The sequence below is a fragment of the Ascaphus truei genome, unplaced genomic scaffold, assembly GCF_040206685.1.
Source record: "Ascaphus truei isolate aAscTru1 unplaced genomic scaffold, aAscTru1.hap1 HAP1_SCAFFOLD_1110, whole genome shotgun sequence".
NCBI lineage: Eukaryota > Metazoa > Chordata > Amphibia > Anura > Ascaphidae > Ascaphus > Ascaphus truei.
This window is the reverse complement of record NW_027453976.1, coordinates 74,167-96,587: the sequence shown is the minus strand read 5'-3', so window position 1 is coordinate 96,587 and position 22,421 is coordinate 74,167.

The following is a 22,421-nucleotide window of genomic DNA, read 5'->3' as shown; positions in this document are numbered from 1 at the left end:
CCCTAACCCTAACCCTAACCCTAACCCTAACCCTAACCCTAACCCTAACCCTAACCCTAACTTTCAACCCTAACTTTCAACCCTAACTCTTCTCTGATTGGTTAGTACCCAAATGAGTCACATACCTAAATTTTCGTATTCCCCTATAACCCTAACCCTAACCCTAACCCTAATACCCTAACCCTAATACCCTAACCCTAACCCTAACCCTAATACCCTAACCCTAACCCTAACCCTAACCCTTCTCTGATTGGTTAGTACCCAAATGAGTCTTACCTAAATTTTCGTATTCCCCTATAACCCTGGGCCAAACAAAAATAGAAAAATAATCCTAAGTGTCAACCCTAACTTTCAACCCTAACTTTCAACCCTAACTTTCAACCCTAACTCTTCTCTTATTGGTTAGTACCCAAATGAGTCACATACCTAAATTTTCGTATTCCCCTATAACCCTGGGCCAAACAAAAATAGAAAAATAATCCTAAGTGTCAACCCTAACTTTCAACCCTAACTTTCAACCCTAACTTTCAACCCTAACTTTCAACCCTAACTTTCAACCCTAACTTTCAACCCTAACTTTCAACCCTTACTCTTCTCTGATTGGTTAGTACCCAAATGAGTCACATACCTAAATTTTCGTATTCCCCTATAACCCTGGGCCAAACAAAAATAGAAAAATAATCCTAACTTTCAACCCTAACTTTCAACCCTAACTTTCAACCCTAACTTTCAACCCTAACTTTCAACCCTAACTCTTCTTTGATTGGTTAGTACCCAAATGAGTCACATACCTAAATTTTCGTATTCCCCTATAACCCTGGGCCAAACAAAAATAGAAAAATAATCCTAAGTGTCAACCCTAACTTTCAACCCTAACTTTCAACCCTAACTTTCAACCCTAACTTTCAACCCTAACTCTTCTCTGATTGGTTAGTACCCAAATGAGTCACATACCTAAATTTTCGTATTCCCCTATAACCCTGGGCCAAACAAAAATAGAAAAATAATGCTAAGTGTCAACCCTAACTTTCAACCCTAACTTTCAACCCTAACTTTCAACCCTAACTTTCAACCCTAACTCTTCTCTGATTGGTTAGTACCCAAATGAGTAACAAACCTAAATTTTCGTATTCCCCTATAACCCTGGGCCAAACAAAAATAGAAAAATAATCCTAAGTGTCAACCCTAACTTTCAACCCTAACTTTCAACCCTAACTTTCAACCCTAACTTTCAACCCTAACTTTCAACCCTAACTCTTCTCTGATTGGTTAGTACCCAAATGAGTCACATACCTAAATTTTCGTATTCCCCTATAACCCTGGGCCAAACAAAAATAGAAAAATAATCCTAACTGTCAACCCTAACTTTCAACCCTAACTTTCAACCCTAACTTTCAACCCTAACTTTCAACCCTAACTCTTCTCTGATTGGTTAGTACCCAAATGAGTCACATACCTAAATTTTCGTATTCCCCTATAACCCTGGGCCAAACAAAAATAGAAAAATAATCCTAAGTGTCAACCCTAACTTTCAACCCTAACTTTCAACCCTAACTTTCAACCCTAACTCTTCTCTGATTGGTTAGTACCCAAATGAGTCACATACCTAAATTTTCGTATTCCCCTATAACCCTGGGCCAAATAAAAATAGAAAAATAATCCAAAGTGTCAACCCTAACTTTCAACCCTAACTTTCAACCCTAAATTTCAACCCTAACTTTCAACCCTAACTTTCAACCCTAACTTTCAACCCTAACTTTCAACCCTAACTCTTCTCTGATTGGTTAGTACCCAAATGAGTCACATACCTAAATTTTCGTATTCCCCTATAACCCTGGGCCAAACAAAAATAGAAAAATAATCCTAAGTGTCAACCCTAACTTTCAACCCTAACTTTCAACCCTAACTTTCAACCCTAACTCTTCTCTGATTGGTTAGTACCCAAATGAGTCACATACCTAAATTTTCGTATTCCCCTATAACCCTGGGCCAAACAAAAATAGAAAAATAATCCTAAATGTCAACCCTAACTTTCAACCCTAACTTTCAACCCTAACTTTCAACCCTAACTCTTCTCTGATTGGTTAGTACCCAAATGAGTCACATACCTAAATTTTCGTATTCCCCTTTAACCCTGGGCCAAACAAAAATAGAAAAATAATCCTAAGTGTCAACCCTAACTTTCAACCCTAACTTTCAACCCTAACTTTCAACCCTAACTTTCAACCCTAACTCTTCTCTGATTGGTTAGTACCCAAATGAGTCACATACCTAAATTTTCGTATTCCCCTATAACCCTGGGCCAAACAAAAATAGAAAAATAATCCTAAGTGTCAACCCTAACTTTCAACCCTAACTTTCAACCCTAACTTTCAACCCTAACTTTCAACCCTAACTTTCAACCCTAACTTTCAACCCTAACTCTTCTCTGATTGGTTAGTACCCAAATGAGTCACATACCTAAATTTTCGTATTCCCCTATAACCCTGGGCCAAACAAAAATAGAAAAATAATCCTAAGTGTCAACCCTAAATTTCAACCCTAACTTTCAACCCTAACTTTCAACCCTAACTCTTCTCTGATTGGTTAGTACCCAAATGAGTCACATACCTAAATTTTCGTATTCCCCTATAACCATGGGCCAAACAAAAATAGAAAAATAATCCTAACTTTCAACCCTAACTTTCAACCCTAACTTTCAACCCTAACTTTCAACCCTAACTTTCAACCCTAACTCTTCTCTGATTGGTTAGTACCCAAATGAGTCACATACCTAAATTTTCGTATTCCCCTATAACCCTGGGCCAAACAAAAATAGAAAAATAATCCTAACTGTCAACCCTAACTTTCAACCCTAACTTTCAACCCTAACTTTCAACCCTAACTTTCAACCCTAACTTTCAACCCTAACTTTCAACCCTAACTCTTCTCTGATTGGTTAGTACCCAAATGAGTCACATACCTAATTTTTCGTATTCCCCTATAACCCTGGGCCAAACAAAAATAGAAAAATAATCCTAAGTGTCAACCCTAACTTTCAACCCTAACTTTCAACCCTAACTTTCAACCCTAACTTTCAACCCTAACTCTTCTCTGATTGGTTAGTACCCAAATGAGTCACATACCTAAATTTTCGTATTCCCCTATAACCCTAACCCTAACCCTAACCCTAACCCTAACCCTAACCCTAACTTTCAACCCTAACTTTCAACCCTAACTTTCAACCCTAACTCTTCTCTGATTGGTTAGTACCCAAATGAGTCACATACCTAAATTTTCGTATTCCCCTATAACCCTGGGCCAAACAAAAATAGAAAAATAAATCTAAAGTGTCAACCCTAACTTTCAACCCTAACTTTCAACCCTAACTTTCAACCCTAACTTTCAACCCTAACTCTTCTCTGATTGGTTAGTACCCAAATGAGTCACATACCTAAATTTTCGTATTCCCCTATAACCCTGGGCCAAACAAAAATAGAAAAATAATCCTAAGTGTCAACCCTAACTTTCAACCCTAACTTTCAACCCTAACTTTCAACCCTAACTCTTCTCTGATTGGTTAGTACCCAAATGAGTCACATACCTAAATTTTCGTATTCCCCTATAACCATGGGCCAAACAAAAATAGAAAAATAATCCTAAGTGTCAACCCTAACTTTCAACCCTAACTTTCAACCCTAACTTTCAACCCTAACTCTTCTCTGATTGGTTAGTACCCAAATGAGTCACATACCTAAATTTTCGTATTCCCCTATAACCCTGGGCCAAACAAAAATAGAAAAATAATCCTAAGTGTCAACCCTAACTTTCAACCCTAACTTTCAACCCTAACTTTCAACCCTAACTTTCAACCCTAACTTTCAACCCTAACTTTCAACCCTAACTCTTCTCTGATTGGTTAGTACCCAAATGAGTCACATACCTAAATTTTCGTATTCCCCTATAACCCTGGGCCAAACAAAAATAGAAAAATAATCCTAACTTTCAACCCTAACTTTCAACCCTAACTTTCAACCCTAACTTTCAACCCTAACTCTTCTCTGATTGGTTAGTACCCAAATGAGTCACATACCTAAATTTTCGTATTCCCCTATAACCCTGGGCCAAACAAAAATAGAAAAATAATCCTAAGTGTCAACCCTAACTTTCAACCCTAACTTTCAACCCTAACTTTCAAACCTAACTTTCAACCCTAACTTTCAACCCTAACTTTTCTCTGATTGGTTAGTACCCAAATGAGTCACATACCTAAATTTTCGTATTCCCCTATAACCCTGGGCCAAACAAAAATCGAAAAATAATCCTAAGTGTCAACCCTAACTTTCAACCCTAACTTTCAACCCTAACTTTCAACCCTAACTTTCAACCCTAACTCTTCTCTGATTGGTTAGTACCCAAATGAGTCACATACCTAAATTTTCGTATTCCCCTATAACCCTGGGCCAAACAAAAATAGAAAAATAATCCTAACTTTCAACCCTAACTTTCAACCCTAACTTTCAACCCTAACTCTTCTCTGATTGGTTAGTACCCAAATGAGTCACATACCTAAATTTTCGTATTCCCCTATAACCCTGGGCCAAACAAAAATAGAAAAATAATCCTAAGTGTCAACCCTAACTTTCAACCCTAACTTTCAACCCTAACTTTCAACCCTAACTCTTCTCTGATTGGTTAGTACCCAAATGAGTCACATACCTAAATTTTCGTATTCCCCTATAACCCTGGGCCAAACAAAAATAGAAAAATAATCCTAAGTGTCAACCCTAACTTTCAACCCTAACTTTCAACCCTAACTTTCAACCCTAACTCTTCTCTGATTGGTTAGTACCCAAATGAGTCACATACCTAAATTTTCGTATTCCCCTATAACCCTGGGCCAAACAAAAATAGAAAAATAATCCTAAGTGTCAACCCTAACTTTCAACCCTAACTTTCAACCCTAACTCTTCTCTGATTGGTTAGTACCCAAATGAGTCACATACCTAAATTTTCGTATTCCCCTATAACCCTGGGCCAAACAAAAATAGAAAAATAATCCTAAGTGTCAACCCTAACTTTCAACCCTAACTTTCAACCCTAACTTTCAACCCTAACTTTCAATCCTAACTCTTCTCTGATTGGTTAGTACCCAAATGAGTCACATACCTAAATTTTCGTATTCCCCTATAACCCTGGGCCAAATAAAAATAGAAAAATAATCCAAAGTGTCAACCCTAACTTTCAACCCTAACTTTCAACCCTAACTTTCAACCCTAACTCTTCTCTGATTGGTTAGTACCCAAATGAGTCACATACCTAAATTTTCGTATTCCCCTATAACCCTAACCCTAACCCTAACCCTAACCCTAACCCTAACCCTAACCCTAACCCTAACCCTAACCCTAACCCTAACCCTAACCCTAACCCTAACCCTAACCCTAACCCTAAATTTTCGTATTCCCCTATAACCCTGGGCCAAACAAAAATACAAAAATAATCCTAAGTGTCAACCCTAACTTTCAACCCTAACTTTCAACCCTAACTTTCAACCCTAACTTTCAACCCTAACTTTCAACCCTAACTCTTCTCTGATTGGTTAGTACCCAAATGAGTCACATACCTAAATTTTCGTATTCCCCTATAACCCTGGGCCAAACAAAAATAGAAAAATAATCCTAAGTGTCAACCCTAACTTTCAACCCTAACTTTCAACCCTAACTTTCAACCCTAACTTTCAACCCTAACTTTCAACCCTAACTCTTCTCTGATTGGTTAGTACCCAAATGAGTCACATACCTAAATTTTCGTATTCCCCTATAACCCTGGGCCAAACAAAAATAGAAAAATAATCCTAACTTTCAACCCTAACTTTCAACCCTAACTTTCAACCCTAACTTTCAACCCTAACTCTTCTCTGATTGGTTAGTACCCAAATGAGTCACATACCTAAATTTTCGTATTCCCCTATAACCCTGGGCCAAACAAAAATAGAAAAATAATCCTAAGTGTCAACCCTAACTTTCAACCCTAACTTTCAACCCTAACTTTCAACCCTAACTCTTCTCTGATTGGTTAGTACCCAAATGAGTCACATACCTAAATTTTCGTATTCCCCTATAACCCTGGGCCAAACAAAAATAGAAAAATAATCCTAAGTGTCAACCCTAACTTTCAACCCTAACTTTCAACCCTAACTTTCAACCCTAACTTTCAACCCTAACTTTCAACCCTAACTTTCAACCCTAACTTTCTACCCTAACTCTTCTCTGATTGGTTAGTACCCAAATGAGTCACATACCTAAATTTTCGTATTCCCCTATAACCCTGGGCCAAACAAAAATAGAAAAATAATCCTGTCAACCCTAACTTTCAACCCTAACTTTCAACCCTAACTTTCAACCCTAACTTTCCACCCTAACTCTTCTCTGATTGGTTAGTACCCAAATGAGTCACATACCTAAATTTTCGTATTCCCCTATAACCCTAACCCTAACCCTAACCCTAACCCTAACCCTAACCCTAACCCTAACTTTCAACCCTAACTTTCAACCCTAACTCTTCTCTGATTGGTTAGTACCCAAATGAGTCACATACCTAAATTTTCGTATTCCCCTATAACCCTAACCCTAACCCTAACCCTAACCCTAACCCTAACCCTAAATTTTCGTATTCCCCTATAACCCTGGGCCAAACAAAAATACAAAAATAATCCTAAGTGTCAACCCTAACTTTCAACCCTAACTTTCAACCCTAACTTTCAACCCTAACTTTCAACCCTAACTTTCAACCCTAACTTTCAACCCTAACTCTTCTCTGATTGGTTAGTACCCAAATGAGTCACATACCTAAATTTTCGTATTCCCCTATAACCCTGGGCAAACAAAAATAGAAAAATAATCCTAAGTGTCAACCCTAACTTTCAACCCTAACTTTCAACCCTAACTCTTCTCTGATTGGTTAGTACCCAAATGAGTCACATACCTAAATTTTCGTATTCCCCTATAACCCTGGGCCAAACAAAAATAGAAAAATAATCCTAAGTGTCAACCCTAACTTTCAACCCTAACTTTCAACCCTAACTTTCAACCCTAACTTTCAACCCTAACTCTTCTCTGATTGGTTAGTACCCAAATGAGTCACATACCTAAATTTTCGTATTCCCCTATAACCCTGGGCCAAACAAAAATAGAAAAATAATCCTAAGTGTCAACCCTAACTTTCAACCCTAACTTTCAACCCTAACTTTCAACCCTAACTTTCAACCCTAACTCTTCTCTGATTGGTTAGTACCCAAATGAGTCACATACCTAAATTTTCGTATTCCCCTATAACCCTGGGCCAAACAAAAATAGAAAAATAATCCTAAGTGTCAACCCTAACTTTCAACCCTAACTTTCAACCCTAACTTTCAACCCTAACTTTCAACCCTAACTCTTCTCTGATTGGTTAGTACCCAAATGAGTCACATACCTAAATTTTCGTATTCCCCTATAACCCTGGGCCAAACAAAAATAGAAAAATAATCCTAAGTGTCAACCCTAACTTTCAACCCTAACTTTCAACCCTAACTTTCAACCCTAACTTTCAACCCTAACTCTTCTCTGATTGGTTAGTACCCAAATGAGTCACATACCTAAATTTTCGTATTCCCCTATAACCCTGGGCCAAACAAAAATAGAAAAATAATCCTAACTTTCAACCCTAACTTTCAACCCTAACTTTCAACCCTAACTTTCAACCCTAACTTTCAACCCTAACTTTCAACCCTAACTCTTCTCTGATTGGTTAGTACCCAAATGAGTCACATACCTAAATTTTCGTATTCCCCTATAACCCTGGGCCAAACAAAAATAGAAAAATAATCCTAAGTGTCAACCCTAACTTTCAACCCTAACTTTCAACCCTAACTTTCAACCCTAACTCTTCTCTGATTGGTTAGTACCCAAATGAGTCACATACCTAAATTTTCGTATTCCCCTATAACCCTGGGCCAAACAAAAATAGAAAAATAATCCTAAGTGTCAACCCTAACTTTCAACCCTAACTTTCAACCCTAACTTTCAACCCTAACTCTTCTCTGATTGGTTAGTACCCAAATGAGTCACATACCTAAATTTTCGTATTCCCCTATAACCCTAACCCTAACCCTAACCCTAACCCTAACCCTAATTTTCGTATTCCCCTATAACCCTAACCCTAACCCTAACCCTAACCCTAACCCTAACCCTAACCCTAACCCCTAACCCTAACCCTAACCCTAACCCTAAATTTTCGTATTCCCCTATAACCCTGGGCCAAACAAAAATACAAAAATAATCCTAAGTGTCAACCCTAACTTTCAACCCTAACTTTCAACCCTAACTTTCAACCCTAACTTTCAACCCTAACTTTCAACCCTAACTCTTCTCTGATTGGTTAGTACCCAAATGAGTCACATACCTAAATTTTCGTATTCCCCTATAACCCTGGGCCAAACAAAAATAGAAAAATAATCCTAAGTGTCAACCCTAACTTTCAACCCTAACTTTCAACCCTAACTTTCAACCCTAACTTTCAACCCTAACTTTCAACCCTAACTCTTCTCTGATTGGTTAGTACCCAAATGAGTCACATACCTAAATTTTCGTATTCCCCTATAACCCTGGGCCAAACAAAAATAGAAAAATAATCCTAACTTTCAACCCTAACTTTCAACCCTAACTTTCAACCCTAACTTTCAACCCTAACTCTTCTCTGATTGGTTAGTACCCAAATGAGTCACATACCTAAATTTTCGTATTCCCCTATAACCCTGGGCCAAACAAAAATAGAAAAATAATCCTAAGTGTCAACCCTAACTTTCAACCCTAACTTTCAACCCTAACTTTCAACCCTAACTCTTCTCTGATTGGTTAGTACCCAAATGAGTCACATACCTAAATTTTCGTATTCCCCTATAACCCTGGGCCAAACAAAAATAGAAAAATAATCCTAAGTGTCAACCCTAACTTTCAACCCTAACTTTCAACCCTAACTTTCAACCCTAACTTTCAACCCTAACTTTCAACCCTAACTTTCAACCCTAACTTTCTACCCTAACTCTTCTCTGATTGGTTAGTACCCAAATGAGTCACATACCTAAATTTTCGTATTCCCCTATAACCCTGGGCCAAACAAAAATAGAAAAATAATCCTGTCAACCCTAACTTTCAACCCTAACTTTCAACCCTAACTTTCAACCCTAACTTTCCACCCTAACTCTTCTCTGATTGGTTAGTACCCAAATGAGTCACATACCTAAATTTTCGTATTCCCCTATAACCCTAACCCTAACCCTAACCCTAACCCTAACCCTAACCCTAACCCTAACCCTAACTTTCAACCCTAACTTTCAACCCTAACTCTTCTCTGATTGGTTAGTACCCAAATGAGTCACATACCTAAATTTTCGTATTCCCCTATAACCCTAACCCTAACCCTAACCCTAACCCTAACCCTAACCCTAACCCTAAATTTTCGTATTCCCCTATAACCCTGGGCCAAACAAAAATACAAAAATAATCCTAAGTGTCAACCCTAACTTTCAACCCTAACTTTCAACCCTAACTTTCAACCCTAACTTTCAACCCTAACTTTCAACCCTAACTTTCAACCCTAACTCTTCTCTGATTGGTTAGTACCCAAATGAGTCACATACCTAAATTTTCGTATTCCCCTATAACCCTGGGCCAAACAAAAATAGAAAAATAATCCTGTCAACCCTAACTTTCAACCCTAACTTTCAACCCTAACTTTCAACCCTAACTTTCAACCCTAACTCTTCTCTGATTGGTTAGTACCCAAATGAGTCACATACCTAAATTTTCGTATTCCCCTATAACCCTAACCCTAACCCTAACCCTAACCCTAACCCTAACTTTCAACCCTAACTTTCAACCCTAACTCTTCTCTGATTGGTTAGTACCCAAATGAGTCACATACCTAAATTTTCGTATTCCCCTATAACCCTAACCCTAACCCTAACCCTAACCCTAACCCTAACCCTAACCCTAAATTTTCGTATTCCCCTATAACCCTGGGCCAAACAAAAATACAAAAATAATCCTAAGTGTCAACCCTAACTTTCAACCCTAACTTTCAACCCTAACTTTCAACCCTAACTTTCAACCCTAACTTTCAACCCTAACTTTCAACCCTAACTCTTCTCTGATTGGTTAGTACCCAAATGAGTCACATACCTAAATTTTCGTATTCCCCTATAACCCTGGGCAAACAAAAATAGAAAAATAATCCTAAGTGTCAACCCTAACTTTCAACCCTAACTTTCAACCCTAACTCTTCTCTGATTGGTTAGTACCCAAATGAGTCACATACCTAAATTTTCGTATTCCCCTATAACCCTGGGCCAAACAAAAATAGAAAAATAATCCTAAGTGTCAACCCTAACTTTCAACCCTAACTTTCAACCCTAACTTTCAACCCTAACTCTTCTCTGATTGGTTAGTACCCAAATGAGTCACATACCTAAATTTTCGTATTCCCCTATAACCCTGGGCCAAACAAAAATAGAAAAATAATCCTAAGTGTCAACCCTAACTTTCAACCCTAACTTTCAACCCTAACTTTCAACCCTAACTTTCAACCCTAACTTTCAACCCTAACTCTTCTCTGATTGGTTAGTACCCAAATGAGTCACATACCTAAATTTTCGTATTCCCCTATAACCCTAACCCTAACCCTAACCCTAATAATCCTAAGTGTCAACCCTAACTTTCAACCCTAACTTTCAACCCTAACTTTCAACCCTAACTTTCAACCCTAACTCTTCTCTGATTGGTTAGTACCCAAATGAGTCACATACCTAAATTTTCGTATTCCCCTATAACCCTAACCCTAACCCTAACCCCTAACCCCTAACCCTAACCCTAACCCTAACCCTAAATTTTCGTATTCCCCTATAACCCTGGGCCAAACAAAAATACAAAAATAATCCTAAATGTCAACCCTAACTTTCAACCCTAACTTTCAACCCTAACTTTCAACCCTAACTTTCAACCCTAACTCTTCTCTGATTGGTTAGTACCCAAATGAGTCACATACCTAAATTTTCGTATTCCCCTATAACCCTGGGCCAAACAAAAATAGAAAAATAATCCTAAGTGTCAACCCTAACTTTCAACCCTAACTTTCAACCCTAACTTTCAACCCTAACTTTCAACCCTAACTTTCAACCCTAACTTTCAACCCTAACTTTCTACCCTAACTCTTCTCTGATTGGTTAGTACCCAAATGAGTCACATACCTAAATTTTCGTATTCCCCTATAACCCTGGGCCAAACAAAAATAGAAAAATAATCCTGTCAACCCTAACTTTCAACCCTAACTTTCAACCCTAACTTTCAACCCTAACTCTTCTCTGATTGGTTAGTACCCAAATGAGTCACATACCTAAATTTTCGTATTCCCCTATAACCCTAACCCTAACCCTAACCCTAACCCTAACCCTAACCCTAACCCTAACTTTCAACCCTAACTTTCAACCCTAACTCTTCTCTGATTGGTTAGTACCCAAATGAGTCACATACCTAAATTTTCGTATTCCCCTATAACCCTAACCCTAACCCTAACCCTAACCCTAACCCTAACCCTAAATTTTCGTATTCCCCTATAACCCTGGGCCAAACAAAAATACAAAAATAATCCTAAGTGTCAACCCTAACTTTCAACCCTAACTTTCAACCCTAACTTTCAACCCTAACTTTCAACCCTAACTTTCAACCCTAACTTTCAACCCTAACTCTTCTCTGATTGGTTAGTACCCAAATGAGTCACATACCTAAATTTTCGTATTCCCCTATAACCCTGGGCAAACAAAAATAGAAAAATAATCCTAAGTGTCAACCCTAACTTTCAACCCTAACTTTCAACCCTAACTCTTCTCTGATTGGTTAGTACCCAAATGAGTCACATACCTAAATTTTCGTATTCCCCTATAACCCTGGGCCAAACAAAAATAGAAAAATAATCCTAAGTGTCAACCCTAACTTTCAACCCTAACTTTCAACCCTAACTTTCAACCCTAACTCTTCTCTGATTGGTTAGTACCCAAATGAGTCACATACCTAAATTTTCGTATTCCCCTATAACCCTGGGCCAAACAAAAATAGAAAAATAATCCTAAGTGTCAACCCTAACTTTCAACCCTAACTTTCAACCCTAACTTTCAACCCTAACTTTCAACCCTAACTTTCAACCCTAACTCTTCTCTGATTGGTTAGTACCCAAATGAGTCACATACCTAAATTTTCGTATTCCCCTATAACCCTAACCCTAACCCTAACCCTAATAATCCTAAGTGTCAACCCTAACTTTCAACCCTAACTTTCAACCCTAACTTTCAACCCTAACTTTCAACCCTAACTCTTCTCTGATTGGTTAGTACCCAAATGAGTCACATACCTAAATTTTCGTATTCCCCTATAACCCTAACCCTAACCCTAACCCTAACCCTAACCCTAACCCCTAACCCCTAACCCTAACCCTAACCCTAAATTTTCGTATTCCCCTATAACCCTGGGCCAAACAAAAATACAAAAATAATCCTAAGTGTCAACCCTAACTTTCAACCCTAACTTTCAACCCTAACTTTCAACCCTAACTTTCAACCCTAACTCTTCTCTGATTGGTTAGTACCCAAATGAGTCACATACCTAAATTTTCGTATTCCCCTATAACCCTGGGCCAAACAAAAATAGAAAAATAATCCTAAGTGTCAACCCTAACTTTCAACCCTAACTTTCAACCCTAACTTTCAACCCTAACTTTCAACCCTAACTTTCAACCCTAACTCTTCTCTGATTGGTTAGTACCCAAATGAGTCACATACCTAAATTTTCGTATTCCCCTATAACCCTGGGCCAAACAAAAATAGAAAAATAATCCTAACTTTCAACCCTAACTTTCAACCCTAACTTTCAACCCTAACTTTCAACCCTAACTCTTCTCTGATTGGTTAGTACCCAAATGAGTCACATACCTAAATTTTCGTATTCCCCTATAACCCTGGGCCAAACAAAAATAGAAAAATAATCCTAAGTGTCAACCCTAACTTTCAACCCTAACTTTCAACCCTAACTTTCAACCCTAACTCTTCTCTGATTGGTTAGTACCCAAATGAGTCACATACCTAAATTTTCGTATTCCCCTATAACCCTGGGCCAAACAAAAATAGAAAAATAATCCTAAGTGTCAACCCTAACTTTCAACCCTAACTTTCAACCCTAACTTTCAACCCTAACTTTCAACCCTAACTTTCAACCCTAACTTTCAACCCTAACTTTCTACCCTAACTCTTCTCTGATTGGTTAGTACCCAAATGAGTCACATACCTAAATTTTCGTATTCCCCTATAACCCTGGGCCAAACAAAAATAGAAAAATAATCCTGTCAACCCTAACTTTCAACCCTAACTTTCAACCCTAACTTTCAACCCTAACTTTCAACCCTAACTCTTCTCTGATTGGTTAGTACCCAAATGAGTCACATACCTAAATTTTCGTATTCCCCTATAACCCTGGGCCAAACAAAAATAGAAAAATAATCCTAACTTTCAACCCTAACTTTCAACCCTAACTTTCAACCCTAACTTTCAACCCTAACTCTTCTCTGATTGGTTAGTACCCAAATGAGTCACATACCTAAATTTTCGTATTCCCCTATAACCCTAACCCTAACCCTAACCCCTATAACCCTAACCCTAACCCCTATAACCCTAACCCCTATAACCCTAACCCTAACCCCTATAACCCTAACCCTAACCCTAACCCTAACCCTAACCCCTATAACCCTAACCCTAACCCTAACCCTAACCCTAACCCAAAAATAGAAAAATAATCCTAAGTGTCAACCCTAACTTTCAACCCTAACTTTCAACCCTAACTTTCAACCCTAACTCTTCTCTGATTGGTTAGTACCCAAATGAGTCACATACCTAAATTTTCGTATTCCCCTATAACCCTGGGCCAAACAAAAATAGAAAAATAATCCTAAGTGTCAACCCTAACTTTCAACCCTAACTTTCAACCCTAACTTTCAACCCTAACTCTTCTCTGATTGGTTAGTACCCAAATGAGTCACATACCTAAATTTTCGTATTCCCCTATAACCCTGGGCCAAACAAAAATAGAAAAATAATCCTAAGTGTCAACCCTAACTTTCAACCCTAACTTTCAACCCTAACTTTCAACCCTAACTTTCAACCCTAACTCTTCTCTGATTGGTTAGTACCCAAATGAGTCACATACCTAAATTTTCGTATTCCCCTATAACCCTGGGCCAAACAAAAATAGAAAAATAATCCTAAGTGTCAACCCTAACTTTCAACCCTAACTTTCAACCCTAACTTTCAACCCTAACTTTCAACCCTAACTCTTCTCTGATTGGTTAGTACCCAAATGAGTCACATTCCTAAATTTTCGTATTCCCCTATAACCCTAACCCTAACCCTAACGTTTATCTCTATGGCAATGAACAGACCCGCTTATTGCCCCCCGGTCCGACCCCCCAGAGATGGACTCCAACTGGACAAGCACAGTCTCACCAAGTATGTGGAGGGCACTGATCGGATTGACATGTTTCTAAGGAACTTTGAAATGCAGTGCCGGCGGTACGGGGTGCTTCCCCAGCATAGGGTTGCACGCCTGGACCCGCTACTCTCCAGCTTGGCTAAACAGACTTTGATGGCGCTTACAGAGGAGTTTGCTGATGACTATGACCACCTGAAAGAACTTTTGCTGTTTCAGCATGGTTTTACCCCTGAAGCTTACCGGGGTAAGTTCCGGCTGGAGGAGAGGCACCCTCAGGAGACCTATGTCACTTATGTGACCCGCATGGCTTTGTATGGGTTACACTGGGTGGAGGGCTCTGAGGCCAAGACTTACCAACGCCTGCTGGACCTCATCTTTCAGGAGCAGGTCATGCAGCAGTGCCCGCTGGCGGTGAGGGCTTTTGTGTATGATAAAAAGCCCAAGACCTACACCGAGGCGGCGAGGATGGCAGATGACTATGTGGTCAGCCGGTCCCAGATGACCGCCAAGGTACCAGCCAAAGCGGTAACCCCACCGGCGCCGGCGAAGAAAGCTGTGAGTACCCCCCAGTGGACCCAAAAGCCGCCTGCGGGCAGCGGGTCACAGAAGGCGGGAGAGCTCCGGCATGAGCGCCGGTGCTACAATTGCAACAGCACTGGTCACATCAGACCAGATTGCCCGGAACCCCTGCGTTCCAACGGACCCTATCGAGGGCAACGCACCCCAGCTGCAAAGCTGGTAGCCCGCGTGCGGGTGGCTTCCACCAAAGAACCAGGACCGGTCATGGAAACAACTCCCAGCGAGACGTCCCATGTCACCCCTACCCCGGTTTCTTCAGTGCCTACAGCCAGGAGCGGAGGACATCACAGCGCAGACCTGCAGCAGACGGACGGCAGGAGCAAGCATCTCACCCCGGTCACAGTCGGTGACCGGCAAGCAGTTGGCTTACTTGATTCAGGAGCTGCAGTGACCCTGGTCCGACCTGATATGGTCCGGCCAGAGGAATTGATCCCAGGCCCTGGGATACAGATCACTGTGGCTGACGGAGAGCCACGTTTCCTGCAGGTGGCCCGCATTTTTTTGGATTGGGGGGTGGGCAAGGGTGTGCGGGAGGTGGGGGTTTTACCAGGTTTGGATGCTGAAATTCTTTTGGGCAATGACCTGGGACCGATGACCTGCACCTACGACCGTGTGCCCCAGCCTGCTGCAGTGGCGGCGGTTACCCGGAGCCAGACCGCGGCAATGTCGGCGGTGGCCACCCCAGTCCCCCAGCCTTTGGGACCAACGTTAGCGGAGGGCACAGAGGAGCCCAGGGAGGTAAGCCAGGATCAGTTGCAACCACAGGCTGACTTACTGTTCCCCCTTACCGTGTCCCCTTCCCCTGACAATGACATGACTGGGGGGGGGCAGATTTAGGAGCCCAGTTTAGGGAGGCAGTGAAGGCAGACCCTACCCTGGCCGGCGTGAGACTTCGGGCGTCCGAATCTCAGGCAGGGGAGGGCACTGAGCGCTGCCTATGGCATAAGGGACTCCTATACAGAGAAGAAGGGAACCCGAGAATAGAGAAGGGATTGACCGGTAAGCGACAGCTAGTAGTACCCCAGGGGTACCGACAGCAATTGTTATGGGTAGCTCACTCTATTCCGTTAGCGGGACATCAGGGGGTCACCAGAACGCGAGCCCGGTTATTGCAGCGTTATTTCTGGCCGGGGGCATCCAGGGATGCGGATGATTTCTGCCGCTCCTGTGATGCCTGCCAGCGAGTAGGTAAGGCGGGCGACCGTGTGAAGGCACCCCTGAGACCCCTACCGATAATAGGGGAACCCTTCCAGAAGGTAGCGATGGACCTGATAGGACCCCTCATGATTCCTAGCAGGTCAGGGAAGTGCTACATCCTCACGGTGGTGGATTTTGCCACCCGGTACCCTGAGGCGGTAGCGCTGGGCACCATAAGTGCCAAGACAGTGGCAGCAGCTTTGCTGAACATTTTTGCTAGGGTAGGTTTCCCTAGTGAGATCCTAACTGATCAGGGGTCGCAGTTCATGAGTGAACTGTTACATTGTCTCTGGGATGCCTGCGGTGTACAGCACCAGCGCACTACCCCTTACCATCCCCAAACAAACGGATTATGTGAGAGGTTTAATGGTACCCTGAAGCAGATGCTTCGGACCTTTATAGAGGCGGAGGGGAAAGACTGGGAGATTCACCTGCAGCACTTGCTGTTTGCATACCGAGAGGTACCGCAAGAATCTACAGGCTTCTCCCCCTTCGAGCTACTATATGGCCGCAGGGTACGTGGACCTCTGGACCTCTTCCGTGAGGGATGGGAGGGGAAGACTACTGCTACTGATGCTTCAGTGATCCAGTATGTAGTAGATCTCAGAGACCGGTTAGAGATGCTTATGGGGGTGGCCCAGGACCACCTCAGGGCTGCTCAGATCAAGCAGAAGCAATGGTATGACCAGCAGGCCGTAGCAGAGAATTCATCCCAGGACAGCAGGTGCTTGTTCTCAAACCCACTCGGGAGAACAAGCTGATGGCTGCCTGGTCGGGACCGTACCCGGTTATCCGAAAGGTGAATGAGTGCAACTATGTTGTACAGGTAGCGCCTGAGAGGCACAAGACATATCACATTAATATGTTAAAGGAATACAGAGCACCGAGTATGGGAGCAGTAATGGCCATTTGTAGCCCACTGCTGGAGGATCCGGCGAGCAATGCTCTGCCTGATCTCCTAGGGGAGGCAAAGCAAGGAAACACTGTTGAGCAGGTAGAGATCGGGGCACAGTTGAGTGCTAGGCAGAAGGGAGAAGCCAGGGACATGCTAGCTCAGTATAGCGCCCTCTTCACTGACATGCCAGGGACCACACATCTCACCAAACACCCAGTACACACAGGGGACCTGCAGCCTCTGCATAAGCACGCTTATAGAGTGTCAGCAGAGGTCAAGACAAGTATGGAGAGAGAGATTGAGGAGATGCTGACCCTAGGGGTAATTACTCCGTCCCAGAGCCCTTGGGCAAGTCCAGTAGTCCTAGTGCCTAAGAAGGACAAAACCACCCGGTTTTGTGTGGACTACCGGTTGCTCAACGCTGGGACGGTGTCAGATGCTTACCCCATGCCCCGCATGGATGAGTTACTAGATGAACTCGCGGGGGCAAAGTATCTGACCACCATGGATCTGAGCAAAGGCTACTGGCAGATTCCCCTGACCCTGGAGGCTAGGGAGAAGTCAGCATTCTTCACTCCAAGTGGCCTCTATGAGTTTTTGGTGATGCCATTTGGGATGAAGAATGCCCCGGCTACCTTCCAACGCCTGGTCAATAGGTTACTGGAAGGGATGCAGAGCTATGCCAGGGCTTACTTAGATGACATTGCTGTCTTTAGTAATTCCTGGGAATCCCACATAGGACATGTAGCTGCGGTGCTGGATAGAATCAGGGAGGCTGGGCTTACCTTAAAACCCACTAAGTGTATGGTAGGTATGGCAGAAGTCCTGTACTTAGGGCACAGGGTGGGTGGAGGGCATTTCAAGCCAGAGCCAGCCAAGGTAGAAGCCATAGTTCAGTGGCCTGTTCCAAAAACCAAGAAACAGGTCATGGCCTTTTTGGGCACCACAGGGTACTACAGGAAATTTGTCCCACAGTACAGCGCCGTGGCCAAACCCCTGACTGATCTGACTAAGAAGCAACTGCCTGTGCTTATTACCTGGTCTCCTGCTGTGAAACTGCTTTCCAGGCACTGAAAGCTGCGCTTGCTGAGGCCCCCATCCTGGCTGCCCCAGATTATACCAAGCATTTTCTTATTCAGACTGATGCCTCAGACTTTGGTGTGGGGGCTGTGTTGAGCCAGGTGGGGGACGACGGCAAAGAGCACCCTGTGGTGTATCTCAGTCGCAAACTGCTCCCCAGGGAGGTGGCATATGCCACCATTGAAAAGGAGTGCTTGGCCATTGTGTGGGCACTCAAAAAGCTCCAGCCCTATGTCTATGGGAGGGCTTTCACGGTCATTACCGACCACAATCCCCTGAGCTGGCTACAGAGGGTATCAGGGGAAAATGCCAAACTGCTGAGATGGAGCTTGGCTTTGCAAGAATTTGAATTCACCATTCAGCACAAAAAGGGTAGTGAAAACAGCAATGCTGATGGACTTTCACGCCAGGACTATCCCTCTGAGACTGAATTCATTAATGGTGCCAGCAGTGCCCCACTCCCCATCAGGGCCAGTGGGCCACAGGACACGCATTAAGAAGGGGAGGTGTAGAGGGAGAGAGGGGGTGGCCCGGTATTAAAGGGGTTGCACCCCATTTGGCCACCCCTGACCGCACCAGGGAGACAAGGGGTTAACTGGGCTGAGGTCCAGAAATGTGATGTAACCCTTGTTATGACATGTAAATGTATTTTCCCCTGTTCCATTGTAATGTCTGGTTACTCAGTGTTTGCATCACACACACACTAGAATCCATCCGGGAGCACAAGGGTTAATAATTCTTTAATGATTATAGCTCTTTGTGTAAGTTTCCCGCCTTTTCGGGCACCATTTTGCAGGTCCCCATTGGCCGCCATTAGGGCTCAATGCATTTCAATAGGAATTTGTGCTGTTTTCGTCCTGTTTCCTGTAGTGACCAGCAGGTGGCGTCCGAGAGGGAGAGCGGCGGTTTCCCATTGAAAGTCAATGGGCTCATTGACTTCAATGGAGATGCCTCGAGGTAACCTAGTTGGCTGCCGTCCAGACCGCAAACCGCAAAGCGAATACAATGTCCTTCAAAAGAGCTAAAATCACTGGGTCAAGTTCAACGTCAATTAGCGGGGAAATAAACTGTTTTAGGGCACCTAGGGATAAAATTCTTTTTGCCCCTAGTTCCTAAGCGTCCCCCCACTCGACCACCACCGGGTCCCCGAATCCTGGACCCCCGATAAGGGTCGAACCAGATAGAGCGGGTCGCGCCATAGGCTTTGCCGGCGGCGGCAGAAACGGCTCAGAAAAATGACTAAGTGAGAAATGCTGAATTTTAGGAATCCATATCTCCGGTTCCGGAGGGTTCAGCGGATCAGGGTTTGGGGTATCTGTAGCCACTGCTCCGGCATCGCTGCAGAACCATCCTTGACCCGCTTGGACCAACCCGACGGAGTATGGACCCCCTTGAAGTTCGGGACTTTTCCCATAAACTTCAATGGCAGAAAACCCCCATTGACTTCAATGGCGGCGATTTACCATTGAAAGTCTATGGCGGAGCTGCCCGTTGTTTTCAATGGGGATTTAGTGAAAAGCTGAGATTTCTTTTTCAATGGAGATTTTTGTATTAAAATGATTTAATGTGCATTGGTGTAACTCCGGTTTCTTAGGTCGTAGCAAGTCGCTTTTTGGACCATATGGTGTCCCAGTTCTGGCAATGCGAACTGGGAAGTTTGGACCTGCTAAACCTAACGGAACCGGATATTTTAATACGTTTATGTTTTATGCTTAATAGTGTATCTTAAGGTATGGACAAAGACCCAGAAGAGATTCTTTTGGGCCATAAGGTAGCAGATGGCCCTGGGGACGCCGCTATGTCTAGGATTTAAGTGCTGTTCAAAGAGTTTTATCACCCTCACTGTTTATCCGAAGCCCAAACCAGGGCAGGTCTTAAGTGTTCCAGTTAACACCTTTCAACAAAGGTTTTCCTGCCAGAACTCCAAATGGTAGACTGTCTGGCATTCCTGACATAAATGTGGGGCTTCAGAAATGAGACCCCCAGAGTTCTACTGCGCATGTGCCAACTAGCAGGGGGGCATGGGTCAGAATGCTTTCCCACGTTAGTGAGTGGCTGGAGGTAATTGTAAACCAATCCCCTGTGCTTAAGGTTAAGAATAGAAGGAGAATGGTTTATAAACTGCTGTCCACCCATATATCCTTTGTCTTCGTTTGCTGATATGGTTACCTGATATCACCTGAATGATTTCCTCACTGCTGAAAGAAATGCTACATCATACTTCTCATTCCCCAACCCTTAAGTAAGTGTACTTCTTGTTCGTTACTGTATTATCTGTTGTGTTCACCTATATTCTAAGGAATAAATACAATTTATTATATCTTAAGCCTCGTTCAGTTCAAACCCAATTATTTTTGTGTAATATTAATAAGCCTGTGGAAGCTATCGTCACAAGGAGGTATTATAGTGTGTATTGTGGGGAGAATTAGTGTGTGTGTTGTTTGGGAGTGATATTCGGGAGGATTGTGTGTGCAGAAGGAAGAATGAGTGAGGGGGGAGTAAGGGAGCAGGATTGAATGAGAGGGGGTCATTGAGTGATAGCGGGGAGGGGAGGGAAGAGTGAGGAGAGTGGGTGTAGGAGGGAGCAGTGCAAGAGACCGTCGGGGGCAGAATACATGGTGAGAAGGGAGGCTGCCTAGAAGCATAAAAATCTACTTCACCACTGTTCTGTACTCTCTTCAATACTCTGTGTTACAGATCTCTCTGGCAAGAAATGGGGTCCAATGGCAAAGACTGCTCTAAATAAGATAGTATAAATGAACACAGAGAGAAATTCCAAAGAGTAACCCAAGAAAATACAAGTGAAATCTAATCGTAAGGTAATTAGTCCCATTAAGTGAAATACATAAAGGAATAGTCCATAAAAAAGCACAAAGGAAAAAAATAGGAGTACTTTATTGTGATGTTACATTTCAGAGAATATAAAATTATAGGAAAACAATTCCACTTTGTTCAGAAAACCAGAAAGTCTTGGTCCCAGGTGGACTGAATTTTTATTGCAAATAAGTTCCTTAATACACAAGTAAAGAATATAGTTACTTATTCTATTCTCTACTGTAAGACGTGCCACATTGCCCAATATTTGGGTACAGTGCCCAGATTGTGACCATGCACTACAGAGGTGAGATTCCCCCAACTCCAATTTGCTACACACTCCAAGAGAGATTATTGTGATCAGAGGTGGAATGAGAGGGGTGAGAAGGGTCGCTGCCCAGGGAGTAGCCTGACAGGGGGTACAGAAATCTCTTTTGGTGCATATATTGCGGAGCTGCATTGATTGACTTGTCAATCAGCTCTGCTGCCTATCCCATTGACATCATGATCCGGCACTGTGATCAGCTGCAGCGCTGACCCAGGTGTGTTAGTGCAGCACTTTACAGGGAGGGAACAGAGGTTGTGGATGACAGATGCTGGGGATAGGCCATGAGTACGGGCCAGAGTAAGGTGGAGACTTTCTGTACTCTGCATACAGGACACTGCATGCATGTGTGTGTGTGTGTGTGTGTGTGTGTGTGTGTGTGTGTATTCCAAGTGTCAGTGTGCATAAGTAAGTGTGCTCTGTAAGTATGCCTGTGTGGCAGGTATAGGGGGGTGGTTCAGCTGGAGGAACTTATCCAGGCACAAAAGCACATAGATGCCCCAGATTATACCACCCCAAATGCTGATAATATCCTGCTGCACTTTACAGAAGATGATGCAGATGTCAGTGGGTGGTGGGTTCATTAAATCCATCCATCATATCATAGCCACACTGTGCATATGATGTACTGAATCAATCACAGGAAGACATCTCCATGGTAGGGGTAGAAGTTAACAGAATATGTCCAGCACTGTGGTGTGTAGCCCATAAATAATAATTGTGCACATTACAGAACATACTTGCAACTGCAAGATCATTTTGCTGCTTGTAGTGTTTGCTCTTGTCCTGTGCAGTGTTGTCGTAGATCCGTCTCTTCAGTGTTCACTGCAATAAAAGTAAGACATTGCATTAATATTACAGAAGTTTGGGAGCTGAAATCCCACTATGCTGCAGACATTTTCCCTTTGCATAAGATTCTTGTGATTATATCTCAATGATGATCAATAACAACTACATCATAACACAGCCGCTCAATACAAAATAT